Source organism: Anolis carolinensis, chromosome 2 (genome assembly GCF_035594765.1).
Source record: "Anolis carolinensis isolate JA03-04 chromosome 2, rAnoCar3.1.pri, whole genome shotgun sequence".
Lineage (NCBI taxonomy): Eukaryota > Metazoa > Chordata > Lepidosauria > Squamata > Dactyloidae > Anolis > Anolis carolinensis.
In genome coordinates, this window is record NC_085842.1 from 119,908,598 (window position 1) to 119,926,307 (window position 17,710).

Genomic DNA, 17,710 nt, shown 5'->3' on the forward strand with positions numbered 1-17,710 from the left:
CAATCCATGTAGTCTGAAAACATGTTGAAGGAATAGATCCGCAGTCTCTTTGGCCGTGGGGAGGCCTTCGCAGGGAATGAAATGGGCTAACTTGGTGAAAAGGTCCACCACCACTAAGATCGTGGTGAATCCACAGGAAGGTGGTAGGTCAGTGATGAAATCTGCAGAAATTATTTCCCATGGGCGAGATGGGGTAGGAAGGGGGTGTAAAAGCCCTGAGGGCTTCTCCCTTCGTATCTTGGAGCGCTGGCATACTGGGCAGGTGTTGACATATTTTTCCACATCCTTGCGGATCTTGGGCCACCAAAAATCCCTTAGGATCAGATGCATGGTTTTAAATAGTCCGAAGTGTCCTGCTGGTTTGCAATCATGACACAGACGAAGCGCTTTTTCCCTGCCCGGTCCGGGTGGAATATAAACATGATTTCTATAGCAAAGCAGCCCATCCTTAAGCGAAAAGGGAAAATGCAGACCTTGGCGAAGTTGGTCCTGCGCCCAGGCATCTGCTTGCTGACTAGCCCTGATTTCTTGAGCACAGAGGGGTCCTGGAGTAGGGGAAGTAGAACCAATGGGAATGGATTTGGTGTTCCCCACTGTGAGCGTGGCAAAGTTCTCGGGTTGTAGTAGTTGGGATTCAAAGGTCTCCTTGCGTCCTGCAGCGTATTCTGGTTTACGTGACAGGGCGTCTGCTTGCTTGGTCTGGGCTGGGGTCACATAATGAATCTGGAAGTCAAAACGTTCGAAGAATAAAGCCCAACGTTGCTGCCTCTGATTTAGTTTGCGGGCAGTTCTTAGATGCTCTAGATTGCGATGATCAGTGTGGACTTCAATGGGAAATTTGGCCCCTTCTAGCCAATGTCTCCAAGTTTCAAAGGCTGCCTTTATGGCCAGTAGTTCTTTTTCCCAAATGGTGTAATTCCTTTCTGGTGTGGTTAGTTGACGAGAGTAAAAGGCACAGGGATGGAGGTGATCTCCCACCGGTTGTAAGAGTACAGCCCCAATTGCCACATCTGAGGCGTCCGCTTGCACAACAAAAGGGGTTCCAGGATTTGGGTGCTGTAGAATTGGCTGGGAGGTGAATAGTTTCTTTAATTGCTGGAACCCTTTCTCTGCTTGATCAGTCCAGCGGAAAGGCTGCTTTCCACGGATGCAGCTAGTGATGGGGTCGGACCAGCGGGCAAAATCTGGAATGAACTTGCGGTAATAGTTCGCGAACCCCAAGAACCGCTGCACCTCTTTCTTGTTAGTTGGCGCCTGCCATTCCAATACTGCTGAAACCTTGGCTGGATCCATGGAAAGCCCTAGAGGCGAGATGCGGTAACCAAGGAAATCTACCTCTTGTAGATCAAAGGCGCATTTTTCCAGCTTGGCATAAAGTCCATGGTCCCGCAATCGTTGTAACACCATTTTGACGTGGTTCTCATGTTCTGATTGTGATCTAGAAAACACCAAAAAATCGTCCAGGTAGATTATCAAGAACCTGTCTAGATAGTCCTGAAAAATGTCATTGACAAAATGCTGGAACGTTGCGGGAGCTCCGCATAAACCGAAATTCATAACTCGGGACTCGAATAATCCGAATTTGGTCTGGAAGGCGGTCTTCCACTCGTCCCCTTCCCTGATGCGAACTAAGTTGTAAGCCCCCCGAAGGTCCAGCTTGGTGTAAACCTTGGCTCCTCGAAGCCGATCCAGTAGATCCGAGATTAAGGGCAGGGGATAGCTGTTCCGCTTGGTGATATTGTTCAATGCTCTGTAGTCCACCACCAAGCGTAGTTCTCCTGACTTCTTCTTCACAAACATCACTGGGGAGGCGGCTGGGGATTGAGAGGGTCTGATGAATCCCTTGCGAAGGTTTGTCTCTAGGAATTCCCTGAGAGCTTCTTGCTCTGGTTCAGTCAGGGAGTAGAGATGCCCTCGCGGGATCTGGGCCCCCTCCACCAAGTCAATGGCACAGTCATAAGGTCTATGTGGGGGTAATTTTTCGGCTTCTTTCTCATTGAATACATCCCAATACTCGGAGTACTTCTTTGGCAAGGTGATGATGGGCTCGGTGTCCGTGGCATGGCAGACCTTGGCTACGAGGCAATGGTTTTGGCAGTACGGTGAAGCAAACTGCAGTTCTCTGTTGGACCAGGAGATGTTAGGGTCGTGGAGAGTCAGCCATGGGATTCCCAAAATCACAGGGAAATGGGGAACCTCGGTAACAAAGAAGGAAATCTCTTCCATATGTTCCCTTATCCACATCCTGGTGGGTTCCGACCACTGACTTACGGGGCCCGTCTTGAGGGGGCGGCCGTCTATGGCTTGCACCACACGGGCATTCTTGAAATCATGATATTGTAATCCCAGAGAGTCGGCATACTCTCTATCAATGAAATTGTTGGTAGCTCCAGAGTCTATCATGGCGTGGATCATGACGGGTCCCCTTTTTGCTGACCATAATGTGACCACGAGAAGGAACAGGACCCCGGTTGGCGGCTCTTGAATGGATTTTTTGACCGGGTTGGCGAGCCTCTCTACACCCGGTCGTTGGCTTCCCCCGCCGGCTGTGTGCCAGTCGGCTCAGACGCCTTCGTCTCCGTGGAGGACGCCGCCGCAAGACGGGCGGCAGGCTTCCCTTTGGCTGGGCACTCTCTGGCGAAGTGGCCCCCGTTCCCGCAGTACCAACAGAGGTTTAAGCGTTGACGACGGGCCTTCTCGGCGGCATCTAGTCTGGGACGCACATTGCCCAACTGCATCGGCACTTCCTCGCCTCCTCTGGGGTATGGGGTTGGCGGTGGGGGTCTCCACACTGGACGTGGCTGAACGCTGGCGGGAGCGGGGGGTTTTGCCCCGGCTCTACTGCCCTGGCCTCGAACCCACTGTTTCCTGTTGGCAATCATGACTTCAGCCCGTAAACATTGATCAATGAGTGCCTCGAGGGTCTGGGGAGGATCCACCTTGGAGATTTCTTCCAGCATTTCAATGTTGAGACCCTCCCGGAATTGTCCTCTGAGGGCTACATCGTTCCAGCCGGTGTTGTGGGCCAGCACTCGGAACTCGGCTATATACTGAGACATAGGTCTGTCTCCTTGGAAAAGGCGACGGAGTTTGTGACCGGCTGCCTCCAAATTGTCCTCGATTCCCCAAGTCTCCTTGAGGTGGTCCAAGAAGTGTTGCGCTGATCTTAGGTGTGGAGAGGCTTGGTCGAACAGTGCCGTCGCCCAATTGGCCGCTGGCCCGTCTAGAAGACTGTAAACCCACGCCACTTTGATGTCTTCTTGGGGAAACTCGGCATCCCGGGCCTCTAGATATGCTTGACATTGGCGACGGAAAACATGAACCTTAGAAGCTTCTCCAGTAAACTTGGTAGGCAACGCCATGGCCGGGAGGCGGATTCCGCGCTCCCGCAAGCCCTTTATTTCTCCATCCTGGGCGTTGAGTCTGTCGCGGATGCGATCCACTTCGTCCTTGCTGATGGTGTAGCTCAGTGGCTGCCCACCGGGCACGGTTCCGGTAGACATTCTGGCCGAGGTTAATTGGTGCTTAGGGCGGCGGAGTCAAACTGTCACGACCCAGGCTACAGAGCACCAATAACCATACGCAGAGGCCAGATTCTATCTAATATCTTTATTAAGGAAATATATAAAGTTAGTAAAAGCAAATGTAAAAGATAGTCCAGAAGCAGACCTTTCAGGAAAGGTCAAAATTAGTCCAAAGAAATAATGTCCAGTATGAAATATTAAGGTCCAAAGTTGTAATCCAATAACCGAAACACTCACTTTGACAAGCAAAGTGAGGGGAGATGACAAGGTCCTTTAGTCCATAAAACTTGAGCGAGTCTGGAAAATAACTTGATACTTGGAACAAGGCTTGAACGTGGAACAAAGGTAACTAAGAACAAGAACAAGGTCCGTGGAATAACTTGATAAATCCGTGGAACAAGGCAAGGATTGATCCTGGGAAACTAGGCAAAGTCCGTAGATAAACAAGGCTGGGAAGCAAGGCGAAGGCTGGATAGCAAGGCAAGGCTTGAGCAGGAGCGAGGCTTGAACCGGAGCGCGCTGTCCAGACACAACTCGCTCCGTAGGCTGACGAATTGACTCCGCGAAGTTACTTCGCGGGTAAATCACCTATATAGAGTCTAACTTTTCCCGCCGAAGCAGTTCTCTGGGAACCAGAAACGAAAGCTAATCTTTGAGACCAGATGTTTGACTCCTTAAGGATTCTCACGAAAAAGGAGACTTAATTGGCAGAATTCTTGGCTGCTATCCTCGCACTCCTGCGCGAAGCAGCTTCCAAACCTCTCTGTTGTTTACAAAACTCCCGGCGCAAGAACACGGGAGAAGTAGGCTCTGGGCTTGTTTGACATACTTCTGGGAGACAACTTTCTTGCAGGTGCAAGGTTCCCAGATCTGCCTGGGAAAGATCTGGCTGAGAGGAATCCAGTTCAGACTGGGAAGGTAAAAACCCCAAGTTTTCATCTTCATCAGGAATTACCATGTCCTGAGCAGGACTACAAGGCCCATGGGTCATCACAGCCCCCTTTAAAGTCTGCCTGAATAATGAAACAGTACTTTATTATTTACTTTATTTTAATCCTATCTTTCTCCTTCGATATTAGATTTTTAACTGTGGTTTGTATTAACTATATTGTAAACTGCCTTGGGCTGCATGACAGCAGAAAATTGGAATAAAATTGAATAGACTGGGGTTATCTACTTAATTTTGGGTTTTGTTTTTTGTTTTTGCAGTGGATTAGGGTCTTGATGGCAGTGACAGACTTTGTATTTCTAGGCGCGATGATTACTGCAGATGCAGACCGCAGCCAGGAAATCAGAAGACATCTACTTCTTGGAAAGAGAGCAATGGCCAACCTCGATAAAATAGTGAAGAGTAGAGACATCACACTGGCAACAAAGGTCCACATAGTTAAAGCAGGGTATTCCCTGTAGTAACCTATGGATGCGAGAGCTGGTGCATAAGGAAGGCTGAGCGAAGGAAGATGGACGCTTTTGAACTGTGGTGCTGGAGGAAAATTCTGAGAGTGCCTTGGACCGCAAGAAGATCCAACCAGCCCGATGTGATGACTCATGGGCCATGTAGTCCTGCTCAAGGCATTGTGATGCCTGATGAAGAGGAAAACTTGGGTTTTCCTCCATTCCAGCCAGAACTAGATTCTTCCCAGCCAGATCTGGGAACCTTGCACCTGCAAGAGAGTTGTGTTCCAGAAGTATGTTCAACAAACCCTGAGCCTACATCTCCTGTGTTCTCTCGCCACGAGTTTTGTAAACAACAGAGAGGTTTGGAAGCAGCCTCGCGCAGGAGTGCTAGAATAGCTGCTAAGAATTCTGCCAATTAAGTCTGCTTTCCATGAGAATCTTTAAGGAGTCAAACATCTGGTCTCAAAGATTAGCTTTCGTTTCTGGTTCCCAGAGAACTGCTCTTGGTGAGAAAGTTAGACTCTATATAGGCGTTTTACCCGCGTTGTGACTTTGCGGAGTCAATTCGTCAGCCTCCGGAGCGAGTTGTGTCTGGACAGCGCGCTCCGTTCCTGTTAAGCCTTGCCATGATCCCAAGCCTTCGCTCCTGCTTCCCAGCTTTGTTTACCTTCGGACTTTGCCTCGTTCTCCAGGACTAAACCTTGCCTAGTTCCACGGATTCTACCAAGTAATTCCACGGACCTTGTTCTTGTTCCTCGTTACCTTGTGCCACGTTTCAAGCCTTGTTTTCGCGTACCAAGTTATTTCCAGCCTTGCTCAAGTTCATGGACTAAAGGACCTTGTCATCTCCCCTCACTTTGCCTGGCAAAGTGAGTGTTTCGGTTATTGGATTACAACTTTGGACCTTAATATTTCATATTGGACCTTGTTTCTTTGGACTAATTTTGACCTTTCCTGAAAGGTCTGTTTCTGGACTATTTTCTACACTTATTTTTATTAACCTTATATAATCCTTCAATAAAGATATTAGATAGTTTCTGGCCTCTGTGCATGGTTATTGGTGCTCTGCGCCTGGGTCCTGACAGTTTGACTCCGCCACCATAAGCACCAATTAACCAAGGCCAGAATGTCTACCGGAACCGTGCCCGGTGGGCAGCCACTGAGCTACACCATCAGCAAGGACGAGGTGGATCGCATCCGTGACAGACTCAATGCGCAGGATGGAGAAATAAAGGGTTTGCGGGAGCGCGGAATCCGCCTCCCGGCCATGGCGTTGCCAACCAAGTTTTCTGGAGAAGCTACTAAGGTTCATGTTTTCCGCCGCCAATGCCAGGCTTATCTAGAGGCCCGTGCTGCCGAGTTTCCCCAAGAAGAAGTCAAGGTGGCGTGGGTCTACAGCCTCCTAGACGGGCCAGCGGCCACCTGGGCGACGGCGCTGTTCGACCAAGCCTCCCCACACCTAAGATCAGCGCTACACTTCTTGGATCACCTTAAGGAGACCTGGGGAATCGAGGACAATTTGGAAGCGGCCGGTCATAAACTCCGGCGCCTCTTTCAAGGAGACAGACCCCTGTCTCAATACATAGCCGAGTTCCGAGTGCTGGCCCACAGCACCGGTTGGAACGATATAGCCCTCAGAGGACAATTTCGGGAGGGTCTCAACATTGAAATGCTGGAGGAAATCTCCAAGTTGGATCCGCCCCACACTCTTGAAGCACTCATTGATCAATGTTTACGGGCTGAAGTCATGCTGGCCAACAGGAAACAGTGGATTCGAGGCCAGAGCGGTAGAGCTGGGGCGAGACCTCCCGCTCCCGCCAGCGTCCAGCCGCGACCCGTGTGGAGACCTCCACCGCCAGCCCCATACCCCAGAGGGAGCGAGGAGGTGCCGATGCAGCTGGGCAATGTGCGTCCCAGATTAGATGCCGCCGAGAAGGCCCGCCGCCAACGCCTAAACCTCTGTTGGTACTGTGGAAACGGGGGCCACTTCGCCAGAGAGTGCCCAGCAAAGGGGAAACCCGCCGCCCGCCTCGCGGCGGCGTCCTCCACGGAGGCGAAGACGTCTGAGGCGGCTGGCGCGCAGCCGGCGGGGGAAGCCAACGACCGGGCGTAGAAAGGCTCGCCAACCCGGTCAAAAAACCCATTCAAGAGCCGCCAACCGGGGTCCTGTTCCTTCTAGTGGTCACTTTGTGGTCAGCTAAAAAGGGGCCCGTGATGGTCCACGCCATGATAGACTCAGGAGCCACCAACAATTTCATTGATAGAGAGTATGCCGACTCTCTGGGATTACAATATCATGACTTCAAGAATGCCCGTGTGGTGCAAGCCATCGATGGCCGCCCTCTCAAGACGGGCCCCGTAAGCCAGTGGTCGGAACCCACCAGGATGTGGATAAGGGAACATATGGAAGAGATCTCCTTCTTTGTTACCGAGGTTCCCCATTTCCCTGTGATTTTGGGGATTCCATGGCTGACGCTTCACGACCCAAGCATCTCCTGGTCCAACAGAGAACTGCAGTTTGCTTCAAAGTACTGCCAAAACCATTGCCTCGTAGCCAAGGTCTGCCATGCCGCAGACACCGAGCCCATTATCACCTTGCCAAAGAAGTACTCCGAGTATTGGGATGTATTCAATGAAAAAGAAGCCGAAAAATTACCCCCACATAGACCTTATGACTGTGCCATTGACTTGGTGGAGGGGGCCCCGATCCCGCGAGGGCATCTATACTCCCTGACTGAACCGGAGCAAGAAGCTCTCAGGGAATTCATAGAGACAAACCTTCGCAAGGGATTCATCAGACCCTCTCAATCCCCAGCCGCCTCCCCAGTGATGTTTGTGAAAAAGAAGTCAGGGGAATTACGCTTGGTGGTGGACTATAGAGCATTGAACAATATCACTAAGCGGAACAGCTATCCCCTACCCTTAATCTCGGACCTACTAGACCGACTTCGAGGAGCCAAAGTCTACACCAAGCTGGACCTTCGGGGGGCTTATAATCTAGTCCGCATCAGAGAAGGGGACGAGTGGAAGACCGCCTTCCAGACTAAATTCGGATTATTCGAGTCCCGAGTTATGAATTACGGATTATGCGGAGCTCCCGCAACGTTTCAGCATTTTGTCAATGACATTTTTCAGGACTATCTAGATCGGTTCTTGATCATCTACCTGGACGATTTTTTGGTGTTTTCTAGATCACAAGCAGAACATGAGAACCACGTCAAAATGGTGTTACAACGATTGCGGGATCATGGACTTTATGCCAAGCTGGAAAAATGCGCTTTTGATCTACAAGAGGTAGATTTCCTGGGGTACCGCATCTCACCTCTAGGGCTCTCCATGGACCCGGCAAAGGTTTCAGCAGTATTAGAATGGCGGGCGCCAACCAACAAGAAAAAGGTGCAACGATTCTTGGGGTTCGCGAACTATTACCGCAAGTTCATTCCAGATTTTGCCCGCTGGTCTGACCCAATCACCAGCTGCATCCGTGGAAAACAGCCCTTCCGCTGGACAGACCAAGCAGAGAAAGGGTTCCAGCAATTAAAGAAATTATTCACGTCCCAGCCAATCCTTCAGCACCCAGATCCTGAAACCCCTTTTATTGTGCAAGCGGACGCCTCCGATGTGGCCATTGGGGCTGTACTCCTACAACCGGTGGGAGATCACCTTCATCCTTGTGCCTTTTATTCTCGTCAACTAACCGCTCCAGAGAGGAACTACACCATCTGGGAAAAGGAACTATTGGCCATAAAGGCAGCCTTTGAAACTTGGAGACATTGGTTAGAGGGGGCCAAATTCCCCATTGAGGTCCATACTGATCATCGCAATCTAGAACATCTAAGAACTGCCCGCAAGCTAAATCAGAGGCAGCAACGCTGGGCTCTATTCTTTGAACGTTTTAACTTCCAGATTCATTATGTAACCCCAGCCCAGACCAAGCAAGCAGATGCCCTGTCACGCAAACCGGAATACGCTGCCGGTCGCAAGGAGACCTTTGAGTCCCAGCTGCTACAACCCGAGAACTTTGCCACGCTCACAGTGGGGAACACCAAATCCACTCCCCTTGATCTAGCTCCCTCTACTCCAGGACCCCTTTGTGCTCAAGAAATCAGGGCCAGTCAGCAAGCAGATGCCTGGGCGCAGGACCAACTTCGCCAAGGTCTGCATTTTCCCTTTTCACTCAAGGATGGACTGCTTTGCTATAGAAATCATGTTTATATCCCACCAGGACCGGGCAGGGAAAAAGCACTTCGTCTGTGTCATGACTGCAAGCCAGCAGGGCATTTCGGACTATTTAAAACCATGCATTTGATCCTAAGAGATTTCTGGTGGCCCAAGATCCGCAAGGATGTAGAAAAATATGTCAACACCTGCCCAGTATGCCAGCGCTCCAAGATAAGGAGGGAAAAGCCCTCAGGGCTTTTGCATCCCCTTCCTACCCCATCTCGCCCATGGGAAATAATTTCTGCGGACTTCATCACTGACTTACCACCTTCCTGTGGATTTACCACGATCCTAGTAGTGGTGGACCTTTTCACCAAGTCAGCCCATTTCATCCCCTGTGAAGGCCTTCCCACGGCCAAAGAGACTGCAGATCTATTCCTCCAACATGTTTTCAGATTGCATGGATTGCCCAAGAGTTTAGTCACAGACCGCGGGTCCCAATTCACCTCTCGTTTCTGGAAGGCACTACAAAAACTATTGGGCATAGACTCTCGTTTATCTTCGGCTCATCATCCCCAAACAGATGGGCAAACTGAACGTACCAATGCCACTTTGGAACAGTACCTTCGCTGTTATGTAAACTACCAACAGGACAATTGGGCTTCTCTGTTACCACTGTCGGAGTTTGCCTACAATAATGGAGTCCAGGCTTCTACAAAAGAAACGCCGTTCTTTGCAAACTACGGTTTCCATCCACGTTTCTTTCCCCCTGTCATTGAAACCTCAGAAGTTCCTGCAGCAGAGGACTGGCTGCAGGAACTCACAGCGGTACAACAACTTTTGCTCCAGCAACTAGACCAAGCCAAGGAGGACTATAAACGTCACGCGGACAAACATCGCCAGCCGGGCCCCGAAATCAAGGTAGGAGATCGGGTTCTTCTGTCCACTCGCTTTTTGCCCTCCCATCGCCCTTGCCGGAAGTTAGATGCCCGTTTCATTGGCCCCTATCCAGTGGTGGCGCAATTAAACCCCGTGACTTTCAAACTCCAACTTCCGCGTTCAATGCGCATTCACCCAGTGTTTCACCGCTCCCTGCTCCTTCCGGCGGATGATATACGCCCAGATGTAGACCGGCCGGCTCCTGCCCCTGTTTTGGTGGATGGGGAGGAGGAGTTTGAGGTTCAGGACATTTTGGATTCTCGCTTTCACCGCCGCCGCCTACAATATCTCATTGACTGGGTGGGTTTTGGCCCCGAAGAGCGCTCTTGGGAAGATGCTTCCACAGTTCATGCTCCTGATCTCACCCGTCGCTTCCATCAGACCTATCCCGCCAAGCCACGACCTCGCGCCTCGGGGAGAGAGTCCCAGTTTGGGAGGGGGCTTGAGGAGGGGGATAGTGTGATGACTCATGGGCCATGTAGTCCTGCTCAAGGCATTGTGATGCCTGATGAAGAGGAAAACTTGGGTTTTCCTCCATTCCAGCCAGAACTAGATTCTTCCCAGCCAGATCTGGGAACCTTGCACCTGCAAGAGAGTTGTGTTCCAGAAGTATGTTCAACAAACCCTGAGCCTACATCTCCTGTGTTCTCTCGCCACGAGTTTTGTAAACAACAGAGAGGTTTGGAAGCAGCCTCGCGCAGGAGTGCTAGAATAGCTGCTAAGAATTCTGCCAATTAAGTCTGCTTTCCATGAGAATCTTTAAGGAGTCAAACATCTGGTCTCAAAGATTAGCTTTCGTTTCTGGTTCCCAGAGAACTGCTCTTGGTGAGAAAGTTAGACTCTATATAGGCGTTTTACCCGCGTTGTGACTTTGCGGAGTCAATTCGTCAGCCTCCGGAGCGAGTTGTGTCTGGACAGCGCGCTCCGTTCCTGTTAAGCCTTGCCATGATCCCAAGCCTTCGCTCCTGCTTCCCAGCTTTGTTTACCTTCGGACTTTGCCTCGTTCTCCAGGACTAAACCTTGCCTAGTTCCACGGATTCTACCAAGTAATTCCACGGACCTTGTTCTTGTTCCTCGTTACCTTGTGCCACGTTTCAAGCCTTGTTTTCGCGTACCAAGTTATTTCCAGCCTTGCTCAAGTTCATGGACTAAAGGACCTTGTCATCTCCCCTCACTTTGCCTGGCAAAGTGAGTGTTTCGGTTATTGGATTACAACTTTGGACCTTAATATTTCATATTGGACCTTGTTTCTTTGGACTAATTTTGACCTTTCCTGAAAGGTCTGTTTCTGGACTATTTTCTACACTTATTTTTATTAACCTTATATAATCCTTCAATAAAGATATTAGATAGTTTCTGGCCTCTGTGCATGGTTATTGGTGCTCTGCGCCTGGGTCCTGACACCCGACTACTCACTGGAGGAAAGGATATTGGAGACAAAGATGAAGTATTTTGGCTACATAATGAGAAGACAGGAAAGCTTGGAGAAGATAATGATGTTGGGGAAAATGGAAGGGAAAAGGAAGAGGGGTCAGCCAAGGGCAAGATAGATGGATGGTATCCTTGAAGTGACTGGCTTGACCTTGAAGGAGCTGGGGGTGGCGATGGCTGACAGGGAGCTCTGGCGTGGGTTGGTCCATGAGTCAGAAGCGACTGAACGAATAAACAACAGTGTATTTGAGGAGGACTACCATTATTCAAAGGGAACAATTATATTTTGAGCTTTGCAGTCAATGTAGGGGAAAATATTCTAAGTTAGAAGAAGGCAATTTTAAGGGGCAAAGGCCCTTTTGAAAGAGGCGATAACAAACTGTGCCCTTAGACCAGGCATGGTCAAACTTCAGCCTTCTAGGTGTTTTAGACTTCAACTCCCACAATCACTAACACCTGATAGTTTGTTAGGAATTGCAGGAGTTGAAGTCCAAAGGACCTGAAAGGCCAATATTTGCCTATGCCTGCCTTACAGACAACTTCCATGCCATTCCCTGAAACTATTGGCCCATTCCATCAGTAATTTGTCAACAAGAGTTAAGCTATGGTAAATCAACCAGTTAAATGGTTTCAATTCCTAGTGTTTATTATAGTATTAAATCAATTCCAGTTTCTAATATTTTCACATCTAACATTCCAGGCTCTGGATCTGAACCAATCTAAACCAGTTGTTCCGTCTCCCAGAGGTTTGGTTTGCATTTTTTTATAGTTATAGAAAATAGCACCTGTTTGCATTGGCTCCAGGGTTGCTGCAGATTCTGCAGCAGTCTGATAGTTAGGATATTAGCAGAGTTTGTAGCCAGCTCAGCAAAGTCTTTGCTGCTTGCAGTCTGCAAATGTATCAGTTTGTTCTGGAGACCGCCCCTTTTACTGGGGAAAGAAGGCTCCATTTTGAGAAGCCTTTTCTGCCTTCTAGACTGAAGAAGAAACAACGTAGATGTGCTTGTGTGGCCAAGCCAGGCCAACTCTGTAAAGGCCATCGTAAGTACTGACCTGCCTTTAAAACCAGTGCCGAGCATAGGTAGGGGAAAGACCTGTTCTTTCTAATAGCTTTGGCACTGGGGCAGAGAACATCTCCGGATTTCTTTGCCACTGGAGGAAGCCCTACCAACTTCGCCTCAAAAACAAGCTTTGAGCTTAGATAGTTATAGACCTTTTTAATAGCAGCTCAGGGCTAGGGTAAAGAGGATCTCTGGATCTCTTTGCCTTTGGTGGAAGTTAACCAAGCAACTAAAGGGAAAAAGCCACGAAAGGAACATCTGCAAGGTTTTATAAGCTGACTGTTTTTATTTGCAACCTTAATTACATGTGCCAAGTCTGCCAAGGACTTTGTGAAAATAAAATTTTGTTTGATTGTTCTACTTGAAGTGCCTTTGGTTACTGGGATTTCCAGAGCTTCTAAGTAAGGCCCCCGCAGTTCACCTGGGCAAAGGAAGAAGCACATCCTAAGCTTAAAAAGGTGCCTGGGTGTGACGGCATACCAGTGTTTCTCAACCAGGTGTTTTGGCCTACAACTCCCAGAAATCCCAGCCAGTTTACCAGCTGTTAGGATTTCTGGGAGTTGGAGGCCAAAACAACTGGGGACCCACAGGTTGAGAACCACTGATCTAAACCAATATTCTATGTGTCCTTTTCTTAGTGAATTGGCACTGAGAGCAGACTGCAACTCTTTTCAGTCACCCGAGGTTGGTACTTACATTAAACCACCATGATTGCTGCCAGACAGAAGACAGCCCACATAGCTGCCAAGAGTTAAGTTTGCTGTTTCTATAATGGAAAGACCATGTGGTTTGTGGTGGCACTAAACGCATTAGAGAACACACCAGGTAATGCATGGCTTTTATTGTGTGTGCTTCCTCTCAGCTTCATCAAAAAGCACACCATGTGGCTGGATGCCAAGGGAGCCTCACTTCCTTTCACTTCTACATTCTTTCAGTAGGATCCTACCAGAATGTAAACTTACAAATGCTTTCATTTGTGTGCAATTTTAGTTTTGTATTTTTTGCTCATAACCTTTTGTATCTTAACCACACTCTAAATTTGATTGACTGCCTTCAATCCTGGTTTTCATATGTGAAATGTTGGAGGGTATGCCTCCTTCCACTGAATTGCTTTTGTAACTTGGAGGTGTCTAGAGCAGCAGTGAGAAAAGTGGTGCTTCCCTTACCATTTTATCTCAAATTTCCTAAAATGTCCTTGGGGATGATTTCTTTCTTTTTTGCCCCCTGCACCTAATGGTTTCTAAATTAAGAATAGATATTTTAACAAGGATGTAAACTAGAAGTTGAGTTATTACTTCCTTATGAAATGAAGGCCTAAAACCGAAGGGGTTTGGAGTATATTATGTTAAAATATTTTTAATAAATTGGAGGATGGGGGGTGCAGTAGAGAGAGGACATGGCAATTCAAAGAAGAATCACTGTTTTTGCACTTTGTGAAAACCGTGACTGTCACATTTTTGTATTTAAAGTAAGAGCTGATGTATTAAAGCTTCAGCTATTGAAAATACAAACTAAATATTCAGCAGCAGGCACTGCAATTTTATTCCAAGAGCTTTTAGACTGATCGGTGTACACCTTTGTCTTATTCAATCTATGTACAACTAAGAAAAAACAGTTCAAATGTCATTGTATGTTCATATACAGCTGAGTATCCTTATCCAAATTGCTTGGGACCAGAAGTGTTTTAGATTTTTTTGGATTTTGGAATACTTGTATTTGCATATACGTGCATAATGGAAATGGGACCTGAGTCTAAACTTGAAATTCATTTATGTTTCCTTAGATGTGCATTGCAGCTTAAAGGCAATTTCATGCAATATTTTAATAATTTTGTGCATGAAAAAAGTTTGTGTACATTGAATTGTCAGGTGTGGATTCCAACAACAAAAAGGCAAGCATTCAATGCCTGATACAACAATAAATACAAATACAATAATAAACCTTCCAGAAACCAAAATAAACTCACATATATCACAATAGATCCCATATACCAAAATTAACCCACATGTATGACCAAATTGTAGCATATAACTTTAAATTAAATTAAATTTAACTTAAATTATATCTAACATAAAAACATGAACTTCAATTCAAGAAAACCACCCAAGGTTCATTTGAAAAAATATTAAAATTTATTATAAAGCCAGTGATGTCAAGAAAGCCAACCAGGCCAACAGAGCCAGAGTGTGAACATTTTTTTCCAGTTGGTGGCATCGTAGTTGTATGCAGTCATCTAATCCTCCTCTTTTCCAAATGCTAGCGAATAAAGATGGTTTTTAATTGTTTTTTTAAAGGAGACGGGGGAAGGGGACAGTTTTTATCTCTTTAGAGAGTGAGTTGCAGAGGTGTGGGGTGATCATGGAGAAGGCCCCCTCTCGTTCCCACCAGGCATACTTGAGAAGGGGGTGGGACCGAGAATAGGCCCTCCTCCACTGAGCACAGTGGAGTTGGTTTATAAAAGGCGATGCAATTTGTCAAATAGCCTGGGTCTGAACCATTTAGGGCTTTAAAGGTAATGACCCGGGCTGTGGCGCAAGCTGGTGAGCAGCCAGCTGAGACCAATCACTCTGACCAAGAGGTCATGAGTTCGAGGGCAGCTCGGAGCCTGCATTTGTCTTGTCTTTGTTCTATGTCAAGGCATTGAATGTTTGCCTATATGTGTAATGTGATCTGCCCTGAGTCCCCTTCGGGGTGAGAAGGGCGGAATATAAATGCTGTAAATAAATAAATAAATAAATAAATAAATAAAATGACCAGCACTTTGTATCTAGCCCAGAAGGAGACCAACATCCAATGGAACTGCCGCAACATGGGAATGGATCTCTCCCTGTACGAAGCTCCATTTAGTGATCTGGTTAGATCCAGTTAGATAAAATATGCTCAGTCTGTAGAAGTGCTATGGCTTTGAATTATCAGGATCAGATATGAGCATTAATATTGCTACTGCAGGATGATGGTGTTGCTATGAAAGAAAAAGTCATCCCTTGGGTAAAGGTAAAGGTAAAGTTTTCCCCTGACATTAAGTCTAGTCGTGTCCGACTCTGGGGGTTGGTGCTCATCTCCATTGCTAAGCTGAAGAGCCAGCGTTGTCTGTAGACACCTTCTAGGTCATGTGGCCAGCATGACTGCATGGAGCACCGTTACCTTCCCACAGAAGCGGTACTTATTGATCTATTCACATTTGCATGCAGATTCGAACTGATGAACCAGCAAGTTCAACAACTCAGCAGTTTAACCCACTGTGCCACTGGGGGCTCCCTTGGTTACTGACCAAATTTTCAGGCTGAGCAATGCCATACCTCCCTTTCTCTTAGCAGGCGCTTTACTGAGCGAAGAAGAGGGAGGACTGGGTGGCCCACTGTGCTATAGAACCCTGTAATGCTCACCTGCTAAAAGAGACCATATGCAGCACAAGAATCTGTCTTTAGTCTCCTCTTCTCTTATCAAAGAGATAGGCAGGGTATCTCCTTTTAAAGATCCAGATGCTTCTAGTAAGGTTGCAAAGCAAGGGCTTTTATCTGTTGGCTGGGGAACTTAGGCAGAAGCACAATCTTAAATGGCTTGGGCTTCCAAGTATAATTTTACCTAACTAGTCTGTCTTATGAATTAACTTGTTTTCTGCTCTATATAACTAAGAAAGTGGCAAATCTTTTTAATAAAAAAAATCCTAAAGACAATGAATTATTCATTAACTATATTCAGGCCACTAAAAGGTGCATTTATGTTAATGGTATTTTAAAAAAGTATTGGTAATGAGTGGAGAATACTCGGACTCCTCCTAGCAGTTGGATAGTACTGAGTCATAAAGTAAAGCTTCTATGATTTCAATGAATAATGAAATTTATTATTAGTGGAAATCCTGAACATGTGTAGTAACATGTTGACTGTGAGTTATGGCGACTATGAATGAGAGCTCTCCATGTCACACTCATTAACAGCCCCGCTCAGTTATTTCAAGCTCAGGATTGTGCCTTCCTTCTTCCAGATGCAATGTGGGGATTACAAAATGCTTCCATCCAATTTTTCTTCTTTGCTTCTTCCCTTTTAATTTAAAAAGTTCCCTGCATGTAGAAAACTATCATGACAGGACAAAGCCTATCTTAGACTCCTTAACGTGCTAACTGTGCTAACCTTTTTTGTTCATAATCTGCTTGCATGGTTATTGTTTACATTTTTAAAGTTAACATTCTCTATAGTGTCTTAACATAAGACACTATAGAATTTTATTTTAAAGATAAACAGATTTTCTGCCATTACTTTGCTGTGTTTTTAATACAATTCACTGAATTCTAGCTTCTTTCCCCTGCTAAATCTGAAGTTTTTAAAAATTTTGTGCATCTCTAGTAGCAAGAACATTTTGACATCTCATTGTTTTATGGGCCCCTGCCCCAGTCGATATAGTGGTTCTCCATGAAAGTATGCTTGATAAGAGCAAGGGACTGAATGAGAGGGAATATGCTTGAATTCAATCCAGACAAAATGAAGATTATCGTAGCATGGAGTTGATTGCCCTGGTTAGTAGAGGATGTTCTGTTCTGGAAAGAGGTGTTTCTGGGCACATCTTTATTCACAGAAGACCACTACATTCAAAAGTAAAGATGACCAGGAGGTCATGAGTTCAAGGCCCGCTCGGAGCCATGTTTGTCTTGTCTTTGTTCTATGTTAAAAGGCATTGAATGTTTGCCTATATGTGTAATGTGATCTGCCCTGAGTCCCCATCGGGGTGAGAAGGGCGGAATATAAATGCTGTAAATAAATAAATAAATAAATGGCATTACTATCATTTATGCCGCAACGTCAATCTTTATATTAGACTACTGCAATGTGCTTTGCAAGAGATTCTCCATGAAGACAGCCATAGTACAGAATTGCAGTTCGTTACTTAAATATCTGTGAGAAATACCTTTATACATCAAGTTATATGATGATATGATACATCATGATATGAACACCACTGTGATTTCAGTATGCATAGAGATTTTGTAGCCCCTTTGAGACTACATGAGAGAAAGAAATCACAGTACAAGCTTTTGTAGATTGAGGGTGCATTTATACTATAGAATTAATGAAGTTTGACAGCACTTTATATGACATGGTTCAATGCTATAGAATCATGGGAACTCTAGTTTTACAAGGCTTTTAGCCTTTTCTGCCAAAGAGAGGCATAGCAGTTAAAATGATGTCAAACTGCATTAC

At 46.7% G+C, this 17,710-nt stretch overlaps 1 protein-coding gene across 1 annotated transcript in view; it reads left to right on the forward strand.

The window, feature by feature from the left end:
* Positions 1-12,413: 12,413 nt before the first annotated feature.
* lcp2 (lymphocyte cytosolic protein 2) overlaps positions 12,414-17,710 on the forward strand; it is a 75,845-nt gene continuing 70,548 nt past the window's right edge. The window contains exon 1 of the mRNA XM_062970466.1: positions 12,414-12,494. The gene's annotated coding sequence lies outside the window, so the exon portion shown is untranslated. The remainder of the gene's footprint in view (positions 12,495-17,710) is intronic.